Below are 23,418 nucleotides of genomic sequence, written 5' to 3'. Positions count from 1 at the left end.
CAAACCCCCACCCCGCCCACCGTGTGATGGCTGAGAAAACAGGAGGGAGAAGAGATGGTTGTAGCATGGACTCCAAGAAAATTGGTGTCGGATGGGACTCGTGTGGGTGGCGTGTGCCGTACTGCTAGACGTGAATGCTGCCCATGACACCCCACTATATCGAGCCTATATCGAGGTACGTAGAACAAATTTCCTGCTCCCTCAAGAAAATCTGTAGTCCGTGCTCAGCCCTCCTCTATCTCTCTTCTCAGCCGGCCAGCGGACGCGCGGAGCCCATCGTCTGTTTGCTCACATGCGGCCCCACATGTCAGTGAAAACGCAAGAGGACCCACTGAACCTGCACATTGTCGGTGGGAACGACACCTATGGGATCACGAGAATCCCTACTACGGTTAGCGGGGCGCGGGGTTGTGAGAAGAGCGGATCAAGCAGGTAACACATGGTTCATTTATCCAGGTTCGGGCCGCAAGGATGCGTAAAACCCTACTCCTGCTTTGGTGGATTGGATATCTGTGTTCTTGAGCTAGCTATGGGGCGTGAGAAGCTCCAAAAGGCCGAATCCCTCTCCTGGTCGCCTCGGGCCTCCTTTTATAGGAAAAGGGGTTGCCACAGTGGCACACAGGAGGTGGAAAGGGAACAGTGATGCAAGGTTATCCCTCGCATTACATGACAAGGCACATTTAATGCGTCTTGCTTAGTGTCCTTGCTTTATCGGGGACGGGGGAGAGATCTGTCTCGTCCGTTGCCGCTCCTTCTTGTGTCGACACGCGCCCTGGCCAGCGATGCCTAAGATGCCACGTAGGTAGGCAGGCAGCTGAGGTGGCGCAGTGGTGGGTCTTCACGAAGATCTGCATGCCGCCGCGCAGGTGCCTGCCCAGCTGGTTGGGTCGGCAGCTGCATGCATGCGGTGGTGGAGGCTCAGTCGGTGTGGGCCTGATGGTGGCCCTGCAGGTGTCCTCGGCAAGGGCCTTGCTCGGGCCCCGGCAAGGGTCTTGCCGAGGCGCCTGCTGTTATCCCCGGCAAGGCGCTTGTCGGGGGCCCTGTGGTCTTCCTCGGCTGGGATCCCGCCAAGGGTTGTCATCTCCTTAGTGCGTATCTGATCTTGGATGTCTTCACAAAGATCTGCATGCCACCACAGGGATGTCTCCCGAATCCTTGCCCTTTGGGGGCAGTGGACTCAAGGACGAGTCGCCGCGGCAAGGGTCTTGCCAGGGCTGCTAGAACTGTCTCCTGGCAAGGATCTTGCCGGGGGAGTCCGCTTCATCCCCTTTGCTCTTCGTGGTCTTGGCCTTGGCGTCGTAGTTCTCTTGAGCTTCGGTCTTACCCTGGCTCACCTCCCTTGCCTTGCTTGGTGTGGTGGTGCCCGTGGCTCAGACTGCCCGTGCATAGTTATAGGGGTACAAAAACTGTACCCCTCTTTTTGTACACCAACAGGAGCCCCTGGGCCTGGGCCACACATAAGGGCAACGCGTTGTTGGGCTAGGCCCAAAAATGGTGTGCGGGCAGGCGGGGCGGTTTTTACCGCGGTGAGATTCTACGCGCGCTGCGCTTCCCACGACTCCCGCGCGTGGCGCGACGTGGGGAGGTGGGTGTGACGTGGGCAGCATGCGTGGGGTTGGTTCCCGCGGGCGTGCGTCACACTGCAGTTAATGTGAAAGGAGGCGGCCCATGTTTTCCCCCATAAGAAAGGAATAACCGCGGGCGCGCTGCTCACTTTCTCCTCTTTCCTCGTGCCTTTTCCAATCTCAGAGCCGTTGTTTCCTCTCTTCCTTCCTTCCTAAGCTTCCGCCATCGCCCGCCATCGTTGCTTCGCCATCCCCCTTCCTCATCCCTCTAAACTTCTTGGTCGCCATGGCGCCAAAATTCATCAAGGGCAAGGGGGTGGCTAAGGGCGCCGGGACTATGGAGCCGCCGGAGAGCGTGCTGTCGGGGGACCGGACGAAGTCTGCCTTTTTCTTCCCCTCGACGGTTGATGTTCAAGAGCTCCGGGACTCCTTCAGGCCCCTATGGGGAGCGAAGACGGGGGGAGATAATTCGGGACACCCGGCGACGCGCGTCATTCCTGCTGCTTGCGCCGATCCTGCTCCAAATCGGTATCCCTTTTTCGTTGATTATCTTTCTTGCGGGTTATGCCCCCCTTTCTCTGATTTCTTCTGCGACATTATGCACACCTTCGGCTTTCGCCTCTTGGATTTTACTCCGAATGCGGTGGCGTGCATGGCTTTCTTCGCGCATCTTTGTGAAGGCTTTGTCGGGGTGCAGCCCAACACGGCGCTCTTCCGCCATTACTTCTTCCCTCGGATCCAGCCGGGAGGTGCCGTCTCTGGTTGCGTCACCTGGATCCCAAGATCCAAGGGGGCGTACCCGGACGGTGCCGTGAAGGAGAGGTGGGAGGAATGGCGTGGCCGGTGCTGCTGGACTGAGGATGAAAACCCACCGGAATTCTGCAAGGTCCGCCGAGTGCCGCCGGTCCGTGGCAGCGATTGGAGCGATGTCGATGCCGCCAACGGGAGGCTCACTATCGCCACCACCAGGATTCTCTGGCTCACCCGGGCTGGACTCACCCTTGAGATGATCGGGCGGACTTCATTCGTCGCCGGATTGCCCCGTTGCACAACAAGGGGAGGCCAGCTTGGCTCTTTACGAATCCGGCTGACATTATGCGACTCCGCCCCGGCCTCGATCACAACTTCACAGTACTGGCGCATGCCCACTTATGCCAGCGGCTTTTTCAGCTTGATGTGGGTCGCGATGGCGAGGTCGAACGGACCGGCAAGGCCGCGAGGGCTGCCGCAAAGGTTGACAAGGCCCTCAAGGGGCCGTTTTTCAAGCTGCCAGCGGGGATGGTCCCGTTGTGCAACAATTCACGTCGGTCCGAGATCATCGCCATGATGCCAGACTGTAATGCGCATGGCCCTGTCCCGAGCTGGAAGGAGCCGAGGGACGCGGATGTGCAGCAGTTCTTTGACACCCTGATCAAGGTGTATGTCAATGCTGATGCCGAGCGGTGGCTTATCATGGACACCACCCAGGCAGAGCTGGACTACATCGCCACTAGGGCGAGGGAGGCACAGCTTGCCATGGAGGCCGGCAGTGCCGGGGGTGTGGAGGACAAGGCCGCAACGGCTGCGGAGGAAGAGGAGCTCACCCAGTGGGCGGCGGCCTCCGGGGAGGTCAGCAGCGCCGACACTGGAGCTCCGCTCGTCGAAGACGCGGCCGACGAGTCGTCGTCGGAGGAGGACGTGGCGGCGGGCTCGACGCCAACCAGGGGAAGAGGGCGAGTCCCACGGCGGGCTGGCTCCGGTGAGCCGGTCCGGCCCGGCAGGGCTACGCGGCCTCAATTGACCCTGGAGGGGTCTGGGCGTCACACGAGGGCCACGGCAGCCAAGAGGCTGACGAAGGCCGCTGAGAAGAAGAAGACATCAGCCCCTTCTTCATCTGGGCGCGCACAAACCCCACCTTCTTCGCCTCCTCCGGCAGATGTCGACTCGGATGTTGAGGCGGAGGTCACTTTTGATCTCGGGCCTCTCAGCCCGAAGAGGAAAAGGAAAGTGGCGGAGGAAGAGGAGATAGATGACGAGTAAGTACTCCGTCCCTTACTGCCATTTACATTCCCCTGAATCAAGTCACTTGTCTTGATCCGTTTTTGCTTGTGCAGGGATGCAGAGACGTTGGCCCAGAGGGTGAAGAGGGCGAAGGCCTCAGCGAGCAGTCAGCCCCCGGCTGGGGCTTCAAAGACGCCACTGGTGGTGTTGAGCAGCCCGGACAGCAGCCCCCGGCGCAGCCCCCAGCATAAGTTCGTCACCCTCCTCTTACTCGACATGTGGTAGGCGTTCGATGCTATGGTGTTGACCTTGCCGGGTTTGTAGGAGGGGAGCGGCAGCAGGAGGAGCCGCAGAGGGCTACCCCCAACACACCACCCCCATCGACTACGCCACTGCAAGGGGCATCCCCGGCAAGGGCATCAAGCACGGAGCCCACACCCATGGAGGACGAGGGGAACTTGGCCGCTGGTGACTCTGCCATGGCACCGGATGCTGGCGGGGAGGGGACTTCTACTTCACAGCCTGGCACTGGTGAGTCGCCTGTCCTCCGTCTCTGTTTTTCCCTTATTCTTTTTCTTGGCTTCAATGCTCCCATTACTACCCAAGCCCTCCTTCAATAGGTATGGAGGACGTGGATACTGTTGTTGGGAACGTTGCTGAGGAGGCCGCCAGGGATGCTGACGAGGTCGCGCTGATGAGGCCGCCAAGGATGCTGCTGAGGACACCGCTACGGGGGCCGCCAAGGCGACCGGCGAGGCTTCTGCCGAGGGCGCCAACGGTGGGCCTGCCGGGGAAGCCGGCAAGGCCACTGCCGACGAAGAGGTGGCTGATGATCAGCCTCCCTCCTCCTCAACCTCGGGCCCCGGCAGGTCTCTGAAGGTGGGCGATGATCTTTTCGTCCATCTCCCATGGGCATCAAGTTCCCGGGCGCCCGCCGAAGGGGAAGTCTTTGACGGCGAGGTGCTTGCCGCCACCGGGCTCGAGGTTGTCGGTGAGCTGGGCGTTGGCGGTGATGGTTCTCCAGAAGAGCAGCTTTTCCGCGCTATGGGGGCCAACTTCCGAAAACTCCAGGCGCTCTATTGTGTCCGTCTGGACAAGGTTAAGTCCAGGACAGCAATGGTGGACCAGGCGGAGGTGGATTTCAAGGCGCGCATTGCTAAGACGCAGACCTGGTTCCACCAGACTCGCGAGGAGTAGAGGGCCCTTTAGGAGGAATTGGCCAAGCACAATGTCGAGCTCACCATGAAGATGGCTGACATCGAGAAGGCCCAGGAAGAGGCGGCGAACTTGGCTGCCGCGGCCGAGGCCGTCCGGAACCAGCATCAAGCCGCACTGGATTCCCAGGAAGAGGACCTCACCGTGCGTGAGGCGAAGCTTGCCGCAGAGCTCCGTGGCAAGGATGAGGAGCTCGAGGCCCTTGTCGCGCGGCGGACTCGCGAGCTGGAGCAGAGGCACAAGGAGGCACTCGATGCCCAGGCTCTGTCCCATGCCGGCAAAGTAAGGGAGTTGGAGGTGGCGCAGGACGAGCTGAAGGAGCAGGCCCTCAAGCTGTCCAACGAGAAGAGCACGCTCAACAACGCCTTGGTGGAGGCGCAAGGAGCGGTCATCAGCAGGGCTGGGGAGCTCTCCGAAGCGCAAAACTCCATCAGAGATCTCAAGCCGAAGCTGGAGGATCTCGAGAAGATGTTGTCGGAGAGCAGGGCTCGGGAGGAGACCTTGACCAAGAGTTTGGAGGAGGAGAAGCAGCTGCGGGCGAACAAGGCCGCCTCCCACCAGGATTATGTGGCGGGCGAGAACAGATGGATCAGCCGTCTGGAGGAGGTCGCGGCAGGGTCGCCTCGCAGTTGGCCACCATGGGGATGCCAAACGTGAGGTACGCCCCTGAGCGCAGCAGGACCGTCAACACCAAGCTGACCCTGTTCTTCGAGGGCGTCCTCGGAGCCTTGGCTTATCTTCACTCCAACTGAGCGGCCACGTTGGCCGGGGAAGCCCGGCGACTTTGCCGGGGGGTCTTGACCAAGGTCCTCACCAAGATGGCGTACTGGAATCCCGACCTCGACTTCGGTGCCGTGATGGATAGCTTGCCGGATGGTATTGACCTCACGGTGCTCAAGGAGTGCATCAAGCCCGTCATCAGCAGCATCGACGAAATCAAGAGGGTGGAAGGCCAGCGCCGGGATTAGGCATCCTGTTCTTCACCGCCGCTGCAGGTTCATGACCAAGACAAATTTCATCTTTAGTTAGAACCGCAGCAATGATGTGATGTAATATAACTTTGCAGTACTTTTAATTTCATGCACGTTATTTCCCCATTCAATTCCTCTTTGTATGTGCGCCCTACACCGATTGGGTAGGCTCGCCGGTGCGGAAGCCCCTAGCGGTGTTTTGGGGATGGATCCCCATGGGCCTACTGGGTACGCGTGCTGCCGGACGAGCCACCTTTCCATCCTGAACGCGGCCGCTCGAACTGTCGAGCTTGACTCGAGTCAGAATCGAGAGCGTTGTTGATCGCGGAAGGCTACTCTGCCATTCTCGACGCAGCCGCTTGAGCTGTTGAGTGGACTCGAAACAGGGCAAGGGCGCTGCCGATCGTGGGAGAGCCCCCTGGCGTGCAGGTTTCTCATACAAAGGCGTGACATCTCCGGGGGGGAATAACCTCATATAAGCAGGATAGAACAAATAAGGGTTCAGTGCAACTTAGCTTCTGTTTGTAGTCACTCGAGCGCTGATCTTCCGGCCTCCTTCCCTCTCCAAGAGCCACGAAGACGAAGGAGTGCTGGGCTGATTACTAGAGCCGATTCTCACAACTGCGCCCCCTACGTGGCGCGCCAGAGATGTTGGTGGGAACGACACCTATGGGATCACGAGAATTCCTACTACGGTTAGCGGGGCGCGGGGTCGTGAGAAGAGCGGATCAAGCAGGTAGCACACGGTTCGTTTATCCAGGTTCGGGCTGCAAGGATGTGTAAAACCCTACTCCTGCTTTGGTGGATTGGATATCTGTGTTCTTGAGCTAGCTATGGGGCGTGAGGAGCTCCAAAAAGCCGAATCCCTCTCCTGGTCGCCTCGGGCCTCCTTTTATAGGAAAAGGGGTTGCCACAGTGGCACACAGGAGGTGGAAAGGGAACAGTGATGCGAGGTTATCCCTCGCATTACATGACAAGGCACATTTAATGTTTCTTGCTTAGGTGTCCTTGCTTTATCGAGGACGGGGGAGAGATCTGTCTCGTCCATCGCCGCTCCTTCTTGTGTCGACACGCGCCTTGGCCAGCGATGCCTGAGATGCCACGTAGGTAGGCAGGCAGCTGAGGTGGCGTAGTGGTGGGTCTTCACGAAGATCTGCATGTCGCCACGCAGGTACCTGCCCAGCTGGTTGGGTCGGCAGCTGCATGCATGCGGTGGTGGAGGCTCAGTTGGCGTGGGCCTGATGGTGGCCCTGTGGGTGTCCTCGGCAAGGGCCCGCCTGTTGTTATCCCCGGCAAGGCGCTTGCCGGGGGCCTTGTGGTCTTCCTCGGCTGGGATCCCGCCAAGGGTTGTCGTCTCCTTAGTGCGTATCTGATCTTGGATGTCTTCACAAAGATCTGCATGCTGCCATGGGGATGTCTCCCGAATCCTTGCCCTTTGGGGGTAGTGGACTCAAGGGTGATTCGCTCCGTAGGCGCGGGACGAGTCGCCGCGGCAAGGGTCTTGCCGGGGCTGCTAGAACTGTCTCCTGCCAAGGATCTTGCCGGGGGAGTCCGCTTCGTCCCCTTTGCTCTTCGTGGTCTTGGCCTTGGCGTCGTAGTTCTCTTGAGCTTCGGTCTTACCCTGGCTCACCTCCCTTGCCTTGCTTGGTGTGGTGGTGCCCGTGGCTCACACTGCCCGTGCACAGTTATAGGGGTACAAAAAGTGTACCCCTCTTTTGGTACACCGACACACATCTTTCACCTCGACGTGTTGGTGATGAAAAACAAATCCAATAAAGATCTTCGGTGGCCGCTTTTGGAGTTACTCAAGAGTAGTAAGATTCTATTTACAGTTTAACCCAAGATGCACATCTTGTGGCTTCAACTACCACTCTATTTTCTTTCATGACACGACCTGGATGCTGGATGTCCCACATGTCGGCAAAAGGAGGAAGAACCCGACCAAATCTTCGGTTGTGCTCTCGGATTAGACTAGTTGTGCTAACTTAAAAAATTTATTGTGTACTCCCTCCGTTCCAAAATACTTGACTTCCATTTGTCCAAAAATGGATGTACCTATATACTAAAACATGTCTAGATACATATATATTTTGACAAATAGAAGGCATGTATTGTGCAATGGAGGGAGTAGAATGGATGCAAGTTTTTGTATTGGGAAGAAGAGTACATCCATATATTGATAGAGCGCAATTTAGTAGATGTTCTATCACTTTTAGCTAGCATAGAGGCTAGAGATGAGATTAGTGCACTTGTTGATACTCCTACTAGAATAGAGGCTAGACATGAGACTAGATGCGAGGAAGCAACATCTACTTCTTTACACTCGAATAAGAAAGAAGCACGCAAGATCGAGCCTCCGCAGATCAACAATGAATGCATCGAGAAGGCACTAATCCAACTTACAGGAGTAGTAAAATGTATTCTCGTGGTTCTTCTTTTCTTTGGTTTTGCTTTTCTAGTCAAAATTATCGTTGGAGTTCGTGCAAAACGGAGGTCCATTTGGGGTCATGCGTTGGAGTTGGCCTTACAAGTGGGACCGCAGTTAAGGAAACCGACTATCGGCAAACCCCCACCTCGCCCGCCGCGCGATGGCTGAAGTTAGAGAAACGACGAGGTTGAAGAGATTGCCCTAGCACGGACTCCAAGAAATAATATGGTGTCAGATGGATGTCGTGGTGGTGGCGTGTGCCGTACTCCTGGACGTGAATGCTTGTTCTGGCCCATGCCACCCTACTACTCCTACTACTTACTCCTACTATATAGTACTAGTATCGAGGAAGAGGTGTTGGTTACGTACAGCGAACACATTAACATATGGCTAGAGTAAAAACACCCGCCTGACGCGCGAAGCATGTGAAGCTAGTACAAATTTAGAGAAGCGACTCGAAAGCCATTCATAAATTTAGTAAGTTTATCATAGGCATATCATTTTATTACATACAACAGGTCATCAACCCACATCGACAATGAGGATACATTATAAATACTAAAGTTTTCACCACAGAACAAATAACAAGCAATGAAATGAACTTCAACTCAACCATTCCTCGGCGTTGGAAACGCTTGCTTTGAACCACAAGTGATTCTCTGGGACGGGCCATCGATTGTGGATCTAGAAACCAACGCAGGACTGATCATCCAGGCTGAAGCGGCCTACTATATCAGTACCAGGGTAGGGAACCATCCAAATGTCTGAGGTATAGACACAATTGCTTCTCATAAATGGTACTGTTAACGTTGTGTCAACAGCAGTTGGATCACCTTTCAGCATCATCGGATAGTTTTGTCCAAGGAAGAGCGAGTTTTCTCCAAGACTATCAATTCTGTACCAGGGAGAAGGAGTTGGCACTAGCACACTAGTATCCATCCCGAATACCATGCAACGGGTGTTGGAATAGGTCCGGAGAGTGCGACCATGGGAGACTACACCTGCTTCCTTAGAAGTAACATCATCAGTGGGTTGTATACACACAAGAAGAGGTGATCCTTTGGAATTAGTTGCCAAGCGCCACAGAGTATATGGGCGCTGCTCGTCCTCATGCTCGTGATCATCACCATCGTCATCTCCCCCTTGGTTATAAAAAAATTCAAGTATAGGTGGTGGGATGTTCACAGGACCTTGGAAACACAAGAAGAAGGTTAATTAGTAAAGGGAAACTTGCTAACCCGCATGCATGTGGATGAAACAATTATAATTACAGTGGAAGACAAACGTACCGAAACTATGAGGATCCCATGCAAAAATAGTGCCACTAGTGGCGGCAGCAAACACAAGGCCCTCGTATTGAATTGCATCACAGTACTCATCCGTGTATAGAAACTGATTTTTGAGCAATATCCATCGAGTCGAACCACAAAGGACGGCAACAAGCTTATCGAAGATAGCAACAACTTGATAGTTGTTGTAATTCCAAGAGTGGTTGGGAACTCGACAAATTGCTATCTTTCGTAGAAGACAGTCACCATGATCGTATTTGAACGTGCGTACAATACCGGTGTGCTCAACCTCTGGGCAGTGTGCTGTGATTTTTGGTAGTGGAACCCGGTCACGAGTGTAGACATTAACAAGTTCCCACTCGCAGTTGGACCCAATGTAAACAACCCAATCTCCATTTGCACCCACCCAAGCCTTGCCCTCAAGCGATGGCATCTTAACTTCATACGTATCATTATCAAGCGGCATCAACTGGCACAGGGCGAGGCCTCCGTCGTGCCGGCGCCAGTCATCAGGGTCACGGCGAAGAAGATAGTGGAGATCAAACCGTTCCTTGAATCTTGGGTTCTTTGTAATGATGTTATTAGTTGAGTCGAGAATGGGCTTGAACGAACCTGCCATGCTAGCCGAGGTGATGACATCGCACCGATCAATGAGTTCCTCCACCACGTCATCTTTCAGATTGGGGCAAGAATAACAGGGTCGTTTCCGGCCTGTTCCCTCCATGGAGAAGATGATCGAACAATGGCAGAAGAAAGGGTGAAGGGCTGAAGGAAAATGGAGGAGGGAGAGGAAGAGCGTGCGACAGCAGTTCCAAATCGAGAGGGAAAGGTGAAGAGTCGATGGACGGTTGCGAGTTTGCCACGGTTCACGAAGAGGCGCCCCGGCCTACACGTCCGTTCGGAAATACTCCTACTACTCGTTGTCGTCTCACTTATATGTTGGAATGGGACCACATGTCAATGAAACATGGTGTGTAATTTCTCATGCAAAATGCGATCTGGCCGCGTTGGCCCGAGGTGCCGCATTAGTTATCGACCTTTATTTTTCTAATGGCGTGCCGATCAGTTTTGAAGCACGACTAACTGGTACTATACGCAGAGAAAATATAAAGTACTCTACCACTACTCCACCTCCAGTACTAGTAGTATAAAAAAGATATATAGGCTGGAGCTTGAGCGCTTTCTTGCTAAGGGCTACCCACTTGCTTCTCACACTACCACCCTCTCTCCAGATCTAAAAAAGACGGCCCCTCTCTCCCTCCTCACCAGTGCTCACAGATCCGCCGAGGAAGAAAAGGACGTGCAGCGTTGACGCACTCGTTGTCGGCGGGTGAGGTCACGCACTGACGACAAGGCCGTCCTCTCAGACCTAGCGCCCGCGCGGGATGGCCTCCGTCCCCAAGCTCGTTGCCGTAGTGTGTGCGGAGGATGACGACCACGAGCGAAGCCACTTCCCGCCGACCCTCAGGTATGCTACCTCTTTTCGAACCATAACCTTGTTCTATTGCCCCATCTACCACGTCGTTGCATGTGGATCTTTTTCCACTCCACCATCTTCCCAATTTGCTATCCTCTGCTCTGCTGGCCACGCAAACAAAAACCATAATTTGCATTATTAAAGGAAACCCTACTTCATGAAGACTAATCCATGTCTGGGTTGAATAATGAAAGGAAGGGAGATTGTACTGTCCAAGAGAATGGGCATCGAACCCGCATCTAGGTTGAAAGGGGGAAAATCAGTAGCTAAGGAACGAGTCTCGTGTCTCTTGGTTGAAGAAGGGTAGAAAGGCATGACAACACAATAGAGAATGACCGGGTCGATCGGTTTGTTGTCCTCACATAGGAAAATGGTGGCTAAAGAGAGCAAAAATGGGACATAATCCACATATGCTGCCTGGATATTTGTTGCTCTGGGCAACCATACCTGCCTCACCACTCTGCGTCCGTGGAGGTACATTGTACTAGTGCGCCCACTGTCTGAATGGGCCTCCCATGCTCTTATTGCCACTTTTTTGCTGTTAGTATAACGCCAGCAGTCAAGTCAAGCAATGCTACTGCTAAAGTGATGCCACATTTAACTAATGCCACTCTCAGTCTAATGCCACCGATAAATTTAAGCAATGCCATTTAATGTCACTGGATTATTTCAGGGTTAGTTGTTGATTGTGGATGTATTAAAGATTTTTCAGCTAAGGCATTCTAATGTTGTTGCACAGCCAGTATACCAACGATGAAACTTGTTACTACCTTCAGATTTTTGCAATGTTAATGCTTATAGATTACATACCTCACTTTCATGAGATAAGTTAATTTTTTTTGTACAGTGTCACCAAAATGCCAAGGCAGTGATGTCATTTTATTTTGGTTAAACTGCACAGACAATTATGAAGACAAGAGGAAAGGTCAAGAGTGGGCACCTCCTCCTCCGGCTGTTCTCTTGATTCGTTCGATCAAGTTTTTATGTTTGATCGATTATCAAGATTGGGATAGCAATTTTTAAGGTCCCCCAAGTTCGAAATGATATTTACCTTGGAGGTACATGGTTTGCAATTTTTTATACTGTCATTAGTTAATAATGCTAGTTACCTTCAGACTTTTGTATTTGGTTTAATGCTCATGCACAGCTAGTATACCAATGCTGAAACTTGTTACCTTTACATTTTGTATTGTTAATTCTCATAGAAACCTTCCAGTGCTAGAGTTTATTGAAATTTGTTCAGTAAAACCATTGTACTGTACCCTATAATAAACTAACTACTCTACTGTTGCACTAGCCACTGGATTAGTGTATATTTGTAGTATTCGAATGGTGTTGCATTAGCGTATGGACATAAATAAAGTGTGGCAAGCTTTCCTAGATATGTGCTCAAGAAAACTACTACCTGTTTTTCTAAATACTAGACATTTGGGTACTTTAAATTGAACTGCGAAAATGTCTTATATTAAGGAACAAAGGGTGTAGAGTTCACTCAAATTATCCCGGTAAAGCTAGTCACACCTTTGTTAAAATTAATGTTCATTATGTTATCGGAGGAGGTCTGTATGTTTGTCTCTAATGCCTGTCGACTACATACCTGACATCATGATGTAATGTTAAGTCATTTCCTTTTGTACAGTGTCACTGAATTATCAAGGCGGTGATGGCATTTTATTTTAGTAGAACTGCACAAAATTTGCTTAAAAGAAGAGGAAAGGTCAGGAATGGCTCAGTTTTTCAGGAAAAAACTATGTATGCCTTCCTGACATCAGCCGATGTTGCTTTATTTATTCCTTCAAACAGGTGGTTAGAAACAGTCGTGCTACCTTTTCCCATTAAGAAATTGGAATGCTTATATTTGTGAGTCTATGCTTCAACTAGTGCCACTTTTAGAGTGATCACACTTTCAATATCTATGCAAACAGGGATGCTCGATTTAGTGGAACTGCACAAAAAGTCCAACTGGTTCAATATTAGGAGCATGTTTTTTTTCAAACCTTTATATCCAATTGGTGGCACTATGAGCTGTTCATTACGAAGGTACATGATTTGCTACTATCTTGATACTCTTTTTGTACTGTCATTAGATAGTAATACTAGTGGTTTGCATGTGAATTTATTGGCAGGGTGAACCTACATTGGAGGTGCAGGACAGGATTCAATGATTGGATGCTCAATTTCGGTTGTATCGATTTCACCTCTTCCATCACTGCGAACATGGATATCCTTGGTCTGATGAAGAATAGGCGCTATATTTCTGCTCTGAACCAGCAAATCAATTCAGTATGAAATTGTCCAGGGCAAAACATAACTGTATCAGATTGTCCAGTGCAGAACATGACAGATGCTAAGCGGAAGAGACATGTTTAAACCAAAAATACAAGGTGTGGTATATGTTTACTAGCTGCTTGATATTTGTGCAGACAGAGATGTCTGTCCGTTGCTATTTGGCAAACAAACAAAGTGTCCGCAATTTTGGTTGAACAGCACAAGAGAATAGTATAGTCACTGCATGCAGTGCCATTTGAAAATAGACACAGAAAGATTGGATCACTTCATGGACTGCAGAAAAGTAGTAGTGTACTATTTATTGGCCAACACTAGGTGCTTCATTGCTTTGGTCTGATTATACAATGAGCATCATTTTCCCTAAGCTAAAGTTTGTATTCCGAAAATAGTCTCACGGTGTGATCGAGAGAAGACCAAATCATATTGCAATGGATGTTCCTCCATCATGTGTGGTTCATTCTCATGGTTCCAGCTGTTGGTGAAACCACTTACGTTTGCAAGAGGAATTGTAGACTTCACAAACAAATTTGTCTTTCAGTCTGTATTGAATGTTGGCCAAGAGAAGCATCCATGTTAGTAGGAAGAACAGATGTTTTTTCTAGATCTCTGCTTTTGGAGCTACATATTTGTATATGATCTGTGAATCATTGAGATGCATTAACATGTTGATCTTATGTATGGGAATCTTACAAGTTAGTTTTAGTTGCAACGCAAGATCCGAAGTGGCTGATATTTGCTTTTGAAGCTACATATTTGTATATGATCTGTGAATCATTGAGATGCATTAACAGTTATTTATTTATGTTCGCTCAGTGTTCACAAGTTACTGACCGATCACTAGCTAGCCTACAAATGTGCTCCTAGCAGTTTTATTTGCGACGCAAGATGCGGAGTGGCAGTTTTTTGAATAAAAATGCCTACCTCTGAAGAAACTGACAAGCTACACTATCGATCCTACACGGATAAAAATGCCTACCTCTGAAGAAGTTTAAGCCTAATTAATTCGTGAGCAAAGCATCAAGACCAAGGCATGGCAATAATTAACGGCATGCATAAGTTTAAGCCTAATTAATTCCAGCGATTTAAGTGGTTGCATGCGTGCCCTCGGCTGTGACTCCTTGCATGCTGCTTCGCGTACTGCCTGTGAGCGACTCTGAGTGCCTGCATGCAGTCGGCCGTAATTAAGGCAACTAACTGATGTGAAAAAAGATACGCTTTAATTGTTGCGGGCTTTTTAAATCCGTGGAATCATTATTGACAAGGAGGGAGATGATTCGAGTGCACTTGTTTGACTGCCATGCTGGCGTGTGACCCAGATGGGACGGGACGGCACGGTCATAATTTCAGTTTCTCTAGTTTTCCACGGCAAGCTGGCGCGCTAAGCCATTATGCATTGAATTCCGATGACCGTCGCGCTACCTTCCGCCTATAAGTACTGCTTTCCGGCCTTCTCCGGTGCCACCGTGACCCAACTCGCCATATCCTCATAAGCCCCCACCGGCCCGACGTCGCTCGCCACGTCCGCCATGCCCCCGCCCGTCTGCGGTAGGCGACGCCGGAGGCGGTCACCACCGGAACTAGTGTTCGGGTTTTCACCGGAAGGCAGACGGAGGGAGGAGGCATTCTATCTGTCTTTAGATGGCCATGCAGAGATCGAGGAGTTGTTGGAGCGCGACCGCATGGTGGAGGAGCAGGAGTTTTTGGAGCGCGACCGCCTGGCGGAGGAGCAGCGTATCGCTGATTTGCGTCGCCAGCAGGACATGGAGCAGCAGCGCACCGACGCTCTAAGTCGCGAGCAGAGCGCCCGCAACTGGGCCGACTACGTGGAGGCCTGCGCCCGAAAAATAGCCCTAGAGGCTGTCGGGCACGCACACGTTCGCGACGCTGATTTTTACTACCAGCTCGTCAAGTGGGTTTCCCGCTTGGAAGATGAAACTTCGGTGGACCACGCCGGCATGGAAAGGGCCAACGCGCGCGAGCAACGCGCCCTATCGCACCTCTTACAAGTCCGAGGCGAGGCGCACGACGCCGGTGCCGGTGTTTAGCGTGTACCATAGATGGCGGCCGGCATCATCTAGTTAGCTAAGAGTAAGTTAGTACGTGTACGCTACTAGAGTATTAGTGGGAGTAGATAGTTAACTTGGCTATGATGGTTGTCAACGTGGAAGTTCAGTACTCTATATGTGGATCAGACATGTTACTTTGCTCTGAATGTTGAACTTTCCATTTGAACGTATGGAATGGGCTGTTATTTTTTTAAATGGGTTGTATTTGTCCTCCACGGGTTTAGAGGCTGACTTGTGGGCCTAGCAAGTTGACGCGTACACAATCAAGAGATGATTGTACGTGGAGAGGATGACATCAGGGACCCGCCAAGGTCATGGCAGTACGCAAGCAAGTGCCTCCTTATTTCAAGCTAATAAAAAATGGCTCCTTCTAGTGGATTTCTGACATCTGGGTCCCATGCCATTGTCAACATAGTCAATAAACGAGAGAATTGCACAACGAGCGGTTGACACCAGGGACCCAGCAGCTCGCCCAGTTATTTTTGTTTTGGGTTAATTTGATAAATGCCACTCCAAATCTGGTGTATCCGAGAAATGCCACTGCAATTTCCAAATTTTGAAAAATGTCATTTCACGCCATTTCTAGTGGCATTTTTCAAAGTCTGGAGTGGCGTTTTTCAAAGTTTGCAAACTACAGTGATGTTTTTCAAAGTTTGCAAAAATTGCAATGGCATTTTTCAAAGTTTGGAAATTACAGTGGCATTTTTATGAATCGCCATAATTGGAGTGGCATTTATCTAATTTGTTTTTGAGACGGAAGCAGGATGTCAACTGGGCTGTGCGGGACACTCTGACATGTCTAGACAGCCTTTTCTTTTATGTTTACCACAGACCAGCCCAGTAGTTTTTTTTTTCTTTCTGAAAATGGCTAGCCCAGTTTTTTGTGATTTGTCAAATAAGTCGCTTTATCAGGACTGTTGGGCTGCAAATCTTTCAAGAAAAGGAGAGCTTCATTCGGCTGGTCGAGAAAATGGTCTATCAGTAATGAGAAATGGGATGTACATTTTAAAACACATCAAACCGGCAATTAGTTTCAAATATCTTTTTTCATTTCGAGATTTTAAATTGCATTGATTTTTATGAGTGGACAATTTATTGGATTTTATATTGATATACATTTATTTTTAAAATCAGTCTGAATGTGACTCAAAATTTCGGGATTAAAAACAGTTCAGACCGCACCGACATATGCAAAATTAAGTATAATTTTTTAACCGTGGCCACAATATGGACTGTAATGCTAATAAAAAGAATATGGGCTCCAAAAACACCGTAAGAATTAGCAAATGGGTTGTAAATTATTTGAAATAATGGCAGATGGGCTGTGTGCTGTTTTCCACAGATTTGAGGCTTTCCACAGATGGCATGTATACTGTTGGATGTCCATCCAACGGTCGTCGTGCTTCTTCAATCTCTGCTCTTCCTGCTTCAGCCGCTCAAACAAGCGCCGGCGGGAGTGCCTGCTCCCTCCTCCCCGCGGCCGGTTGTGCTGCCGCGCAGGCCTCACCACCCCTCCGTACTCCCATCGCTGGCCTAGCCATTCCTCTACTCACCCACACCTGCTATTATTCTCCGGCGACGGCAGACAAACCAGTAAACCCTCGTACAGTTGTACTCCCCTCCGCGTGGGAAACAAAGACAATTGCCGAGTCTTCCCTGCCTCCGTGTCGTTCCCTTCCTAGGCCTTGCCGTCGTCCATCGCCCTGGTGCTCTCGGCATGGCGTGGTCAACGTGGTCAACGACCGACATGCATCTGAAGTGGACTGTACGTGGAGAGGCTGACAGCTGGGTCCACGGTCGCACGCCAGAAAATGCCTCCTTATTACGCACAAAATAATGATTCCTCCACCTGACATCTGGGACCCACCGAAAGGGCCTCTGTATTTCGCGAAAAAAACATTACCGCCGCTGACAGCTCGGACCCACCAGCTATATCTTCGCACGCAAGGAAGTGCCTCCTTATTACGCACAAAAAAATGAATACTCCCCCTCCTAGCTGGGACCCAGTATAGTGGGCCTACTAAGTTTACAGGGACGAAGGGCTTTGTCAACTTAGTCAATATGCACGATTCTAGCTCGACTGATCGTACGATGTCCATCCAATGGCTCTTCAACCTCTAGTCTTCTTGCTCCAGCCGCCCAAAGCAGCGCCGGTCGTGCCGCCTGCTCCTGCCTACTCCCACCGCTGGCCAGGCCATCCCAGTTATTCTGCGGCGACGGCAGCGCAGCCGAACCAGTGAACCCTCGTACTCCTCTCCGCGTGGGCATCCACTGCCGCATCTTTCCCGGCTCCGCGCCGTCCCCTTCCTAGGCCTCGCCGTCGTCCACCGCTGTGGTGCTCTCAGCGCGGTGTGGTCAATGTGGTCAACGACCGAATTCCATCGGAAGAATACTGTACGTGGAGAGGCTGACAGCTGAGTCCATGGCAGCCGCAAGGAAGTGCCTCCTTATTACACGGAAAATAATTATTCCTCCACCTGACAGCAGGGACCCACCGGACGCCCACCAGTATTTTGCGGAAAAAACATTTGCCCCTAACTGCTGGGACCGACCCGAGGGCCACCGTATTTCGCGAAAAAAACGTTCCCCCTACTGTCAGCTCGGACCCACCGGAAGTGCCTCCTTATTATGCACACAAAAATGAATACCCCCCTGCTACCTGGGACCCACCTTGGTGGGAGGCTGACTTGTGGGCCTACTAAGTTGACGAGGACGGAGGGCTTTGTCAACTTAGTCAATATAAATGATTCTAGCTCCAGTGACCGTACGATGTCCATCCAACGGCCGTAGTGCTTCTTCAACCTCTGGTCTTCTTGTTCCAGCCGCCCAAAGCAGCGTCGGTCGTGCCGCATGCTCCTGCCTCCCGTGGCCGGCTGTGCTGCCGTGGAGGCCTCACCGCCCCCTACTATTCCCACCACTAGCCAGGCCCTGCGGCGACATCAGCCTCACACCGCAGCCGAACCAGTGAACCCTCGTACTCTCCGCGCGGGCTTCCACAGTCGCGTCTTTCTCGGCTCCCCGTCGTCCCCTTCCTAGGCCTCGCCGTCGTCCACCGCCCTGGTGCTCTCGGCTTGGCGTGGTCAACGTGGTCAAGGAACGACTTCCATCGGACGTGGACTGTACGTGGAGAGGCTGACAGCTGGGTCCACGACCGCAGCAAGGAAGTGCCTCCTTATTATGCGGAAAATAATGATTCCTCCACCTGACAGCTGGGACCCATCGGACGGGCCACTGTATTTCACGAAAAAAAATATTTCCCCCTGATTGCTGGGACCCACCAGCTACATCTTCGCACGCAAGAAAGTGCGTCCGTGCAAAAAAAATGATTCGCCCCCCCCCCTGACTGCTGGGATCCACCAGCTACATCTTCGCAGGCAAGGAAGTGCATGAAAGTCGGGACCCACCTGGTCGAAGCGTACGTAGCGTTGTCATTCTGGTCGCGAACGTGTACGTACATATATACTGGTGGATGTAGAGGCGCGCACATGTCGTAGTAGAGGCACGTGCGTGTCGTAGTAGAGGCGCGCACGTAGCATGTACACGTACGTACAACGGCCAGGGTGCAAGAGAGAAAATACGGCCACGTATGTGTACATACGGGCGGGGTCTCGAACGCCTACTCGCGCATACGTACGGCCAGGACTCGTGTACATGGCTGGGTCGAAACGGAGAAACAGCGTCATCCTCGTGTTCATGGGGAGGCAACGGAATGCATCGTGTTCATGGGGAGGCAACGGAATGCGTCGTGTTTATCGGGAGGCAACGGAACGCGTGGGAGCCAACCGGCTGAGTCGGAACGGAATGCGTGGTCGTGTTCATCGGGAGGGCTTGGACGGAATAGGCGATGGAAACGAGGCCTGACGTACCGCACAATGGAGGAAACGGACCTCCTACGTTTGGAACGGGGTCCTGTTGATCGGGAGGGGTCTGGCGTACCGCAAAACGGAGAAACGGACCTCCTACGGTCGAAACGGGGGTCCTGTTGATCGGGAGGGGTGTGGCGTACCGCAAAACGGACGAAACGGACTTGTGTTGGAGCGCTACGGTCGAAACACATTTTTGCTATCACCGTATTTGAGTTTTGCTGGAACCAGCGCTTAGTTTTGCTACAATCGGCCTTTTGAGTTTTGCTAGAACCAGCGACCACTCCCCGGCCATGGCCCAGTGATGCCCAAATGTGCTACGACCGGTGACTAACAGTGCTACAACCGGCAAGCAAATTTGCTACATCCATTTTTTATGACTTAGCTGCGACCCCGGTGACGGGGATGAAGTTTTGCTGCATCCGCCGTCCTTTTTGCTATGACCAACGTGACGTTTTGCTGCAACCATTCATGAGTGATGAAGACGCCCTGAGCTGCGATGGCGACGTCATTTTTGCTGCATCCATCGTCGTTTTGTGCTATCACCTGCGTTGATGTTGGCTCGTCATTGGAGGTGGAGATGCAAACATTTTTTGGAAGGTGGAGCTGCTGGACGGTGCTTCCTACAACAGCGACCGCGATGGATCACGTACGGCCACGACCTCCACTTTTTTTGTTGTGCTTCCATGCGCGTGGGAAGGGAAGCTTCACTGGGAGAATCGTTTTCGATGGGGGGAAAGATAAGGCCTGAACGGTCTGGATCGGGCCAAGCCGACGGCGGCGAGCACGCCGGCGAGGTGCAGTCGTCGCCACCGGAGCTGCAACTGCAGGCCGGCTGTTGCATGCGTGGAGTCAGCCACAAATGCAGGTGACGAGTGCGGCGACCGGCGACGAGGATGGCCGGCGAGGGCGATAACCGGCGACGAGGACGGCCGGTGACCATGGCGACCAGCAAGCGCGTGCGGCCAGCGAGATGCGGAACCGAGCGACTAGATGCAGAATCCATCGTAGGGGCGTGCGTTGACCAAACAGCAGCTGCATCGAATGGTTATACATGCACCAATCAGATGGCTACGGGCGGACCGGCCCAAATTTCGGCCGGTCCGCCGGCGCCTATCACCCGCCTTCATTATATGCGGCCACAGCCTTCTACCCATGAGACCGCGGTTCCGCTATTTTTTTCTCTCCTTTTCTGCGCGCCACCTACTTCCCGCTAGCAGTAATGGGCCGGCCCATGTGCCTGTCGTGACAACCCTGCTTTTTATTATTTGTTTTTGATTTTTTTTCCTTTATCATTTTTGTGTTTGTATTTCCTTTTTAAAATTAATTCAGGTTTTCCAAAATTTCCAAATTTCAAAAAGTTGCGAGTTTTGAAAAAATATATTGAGAAATCATAAAATGTTCGTGATTTCAAAAAAATGTTCGCATATTATAAAAAATCAATTTTTATTTTTTTAGAGAAGTATAAATGTTCATGATTTTTAAAAAATGGTCGTGTATTCAAAAAATATTCAGTAATTTGAAAAAAATGTCCATGATTTTTTTTAAATGTTCATAAATATTAATGTTGATCCGTAAATAACGAACAAAACAAATTGTCGCTTATGTGGAGATTTTATTAGGGGATCTATAGAGGTCGTTTTATGATTTTATTTAGTCCCTCGCGCACCGGTTAAGAAAAAGGTTTTCGTGTTCTGTACAACGCTGAGCCCTCAAAAATTGACACAACTTCTATTGGTTCATTTTTGTAAGCTATATGAAAATGACTAAATGTTTATTTTGCCTCCATACACAACTGTGTTTATTCTGGTGCCACCGTTTTTACTGGTTATGGAAAACACCGCTACGCTAGGTCAAGGCGAGACACATCATTTATTAGTCTAGCTCAGGCATGGTCCATCAATGCAGTTTGCCTAGTCAAAAAAATATTTCGTTGTGGCGCCTTACAAAATCAAGTCGTTATGCGACCATCACATTTTCAGTTTTTTAAATTATCTTTTAAAAGTCCCTTATCTCATCATGACATCATTTAGACATAGTTTGTGAAATGACGTTTTGAAAGTCCTCATCTCATCCTGACATTCGATTCAGACTTTCTTTATCTTTACCACATCTGCATAATCTAATTGTTTTTCTCCCGTTGCAACGCACAGGCATATTTGCTAGTGTTTTTTTAATATTCAGACTAGTTATATCAGGCTTGCATTGTTATTATGGTTCGTTTATAAAGGGAGGTAATATTCGGACGAGGATTTTTAGCGCTCGGGCTCGCCTGCTCACTTTAGACAAGTCGCACATATAATGACACTTGTGTTGCTGCTGGCTTGCATGCAGCGCTGCGCTTGTGATGCTGCTGCTTTTTAATCCCACCTCGCCTGCTCACTTTAGATAAGCTAGTCGCACAGAATGACTTGTACGTGATCCTTGCCAGCCTCCCATTTGTAGAAAATCCATAGATGCATGAGCACGACCGAGCGGCTGCAGTTTCCGGCATGCATGAGCCGCCGACATGCTCTAGTTTGGTGTCTTTGAAGGTGCTCGAGATTTGGTGTTGGATGTTATTTAGTTTAGCGGTGCTTGTCTGCCTGGTTTTGACGCTCGTGTTCACTAATTAATGGAAAGAAGCGCTTGGGTAATTAGTGTCGGAAACACAGTTTAAGGCTAGTCATAGTGGGAGTAATATAAGTAGTAACATAGATGCCACATAAGCAAAAAAAATGAGTCTACAAAGCAATAAATGAAGATATGTATATTACTACATCTATGACACTTCCCACTATGAAGGTAATAACATAAACTAGTAACATATGTATGTTACTAGTCTAAGTTACTCCCCACTATGACTAGCCTAAGAAAAAAATACTTGTCGAACCTTCCTGGAGAGTGTTTGTGCAAGGTTGCGTGATGTGCCAGCAGTAACTCTAATCATGGACATGTTAATGATAATTGTTCTGTTCACCTAATTTTGACTGCAAGCTATTCATTCAATTGGGTCAAAATTTATTGTCAGCAATGTCTACGGTATGGGCCATGCCTCGCAGAGTCCCAGTCCGTAAAACATGGAGATATGAATCAATTGAAATTGAATGAAGCGAAAACGAGATCAGGCGAGCCCGAGCACACTTCGAAGTTACCGGGTAATATTCTTTAGTTTGGTCAAGAGCAAGGATCAGGCGGCGTCTGCAGAACCTCTCCAGGAGTAAAGTCTGTTTTAACGGAAAAGCTATTTTCCGGACGGCAGGAATTTTGCAACATATCCGCACGCATTCTATGTCGTTCGTTTCAGATCTCGCGGCCGTGATTTCAGGGCGGTTTTTTTGGATTGGAGTGATCGCGCGGGCGCATTTTTCTCTATCCAGATCTCTGGCGTGATTTTTTCTACGTAATTATCGGATCTTATCACGGCAGCTATTTTAGAAAGTTATTTTGGGTTCGATTTTAGACTGTTTTATTAGTGAGAAAGGAAATAGATGGCGTGATTTCCGGATCGTGATCACATGAGCAATTTTAAGAAGTTTTTCTAGTGCGACTTCAGCTTGACTTTTTAAGTAGAAAATAGCGTCAAAAATTGCTTGTGCCAAGAATCGAACTCTAACCATCTACTAGTGAGTTTAGCGAGCTAACCAATCCAGATACTATTATTTCTTGTTGTGAGTTGAAGTCAAAACTTGTTTTAATACCTAGGCATTGACGAACATTTGCTCTATTAAAAGACTAACTAGCCCATGCATCGTGGCCTAATGACTGACATTCGAATACCAAACACCATGATAACTCTGATAAAAGGAAAAAATGTACCATCGATAATTTATATGTAAATAGTATGATAATATAGGCTTCTTTACCTGATAACTTAGGTACAAATAGCACGATAACTTTGACCCGTGATTAATTTTACTTTTCTTGAAAAACGGCCAGGGATAAAAGTTGATACTCGTGTACAAACACCACGGTAAAGTTCGACTCCGAGATAAAAGTTGTTGAAAAATATACCCCCCATAACTTCATTGTAAAAAGCATGATAATATATACACGTCAGGGATGATAACTCATGTACAAAACCACGAGTACTTTTTCACCCCCCCCCCCAAGATAAAAGTTGTTCAAAAATATACCCTGGTAACTTTGGTGTAAATAGCATGGTTGTATACTTATATCGGACCTAATAACTCACGTATGATGAAAAATATACAACCTATGTATCCCAGGTAACTTTTGTGTGAATACTGAATAGCATGGTAACTCACACATCGTAGATCTGATAACTTATGTACC

Source organism: Triticum dicoccoides, chromosome 7A (genome assembly GCF_002162155.2).
Source record: "Triticum dicoccoides isolate Atlit2015 ecotype Zavitan chromosome 7A, WEW_v2.0, whole genome shotgun sequence".
Classification (NCBI taxonomy): Eukaryota; Viridiplantae; Streptophyta; class Magnoliopsida; order Poales; family Poaceae; genus Triticum; species Triticum dicoccoides.
Note: the sequence above shows the minus strand (reverse complement) of the source record.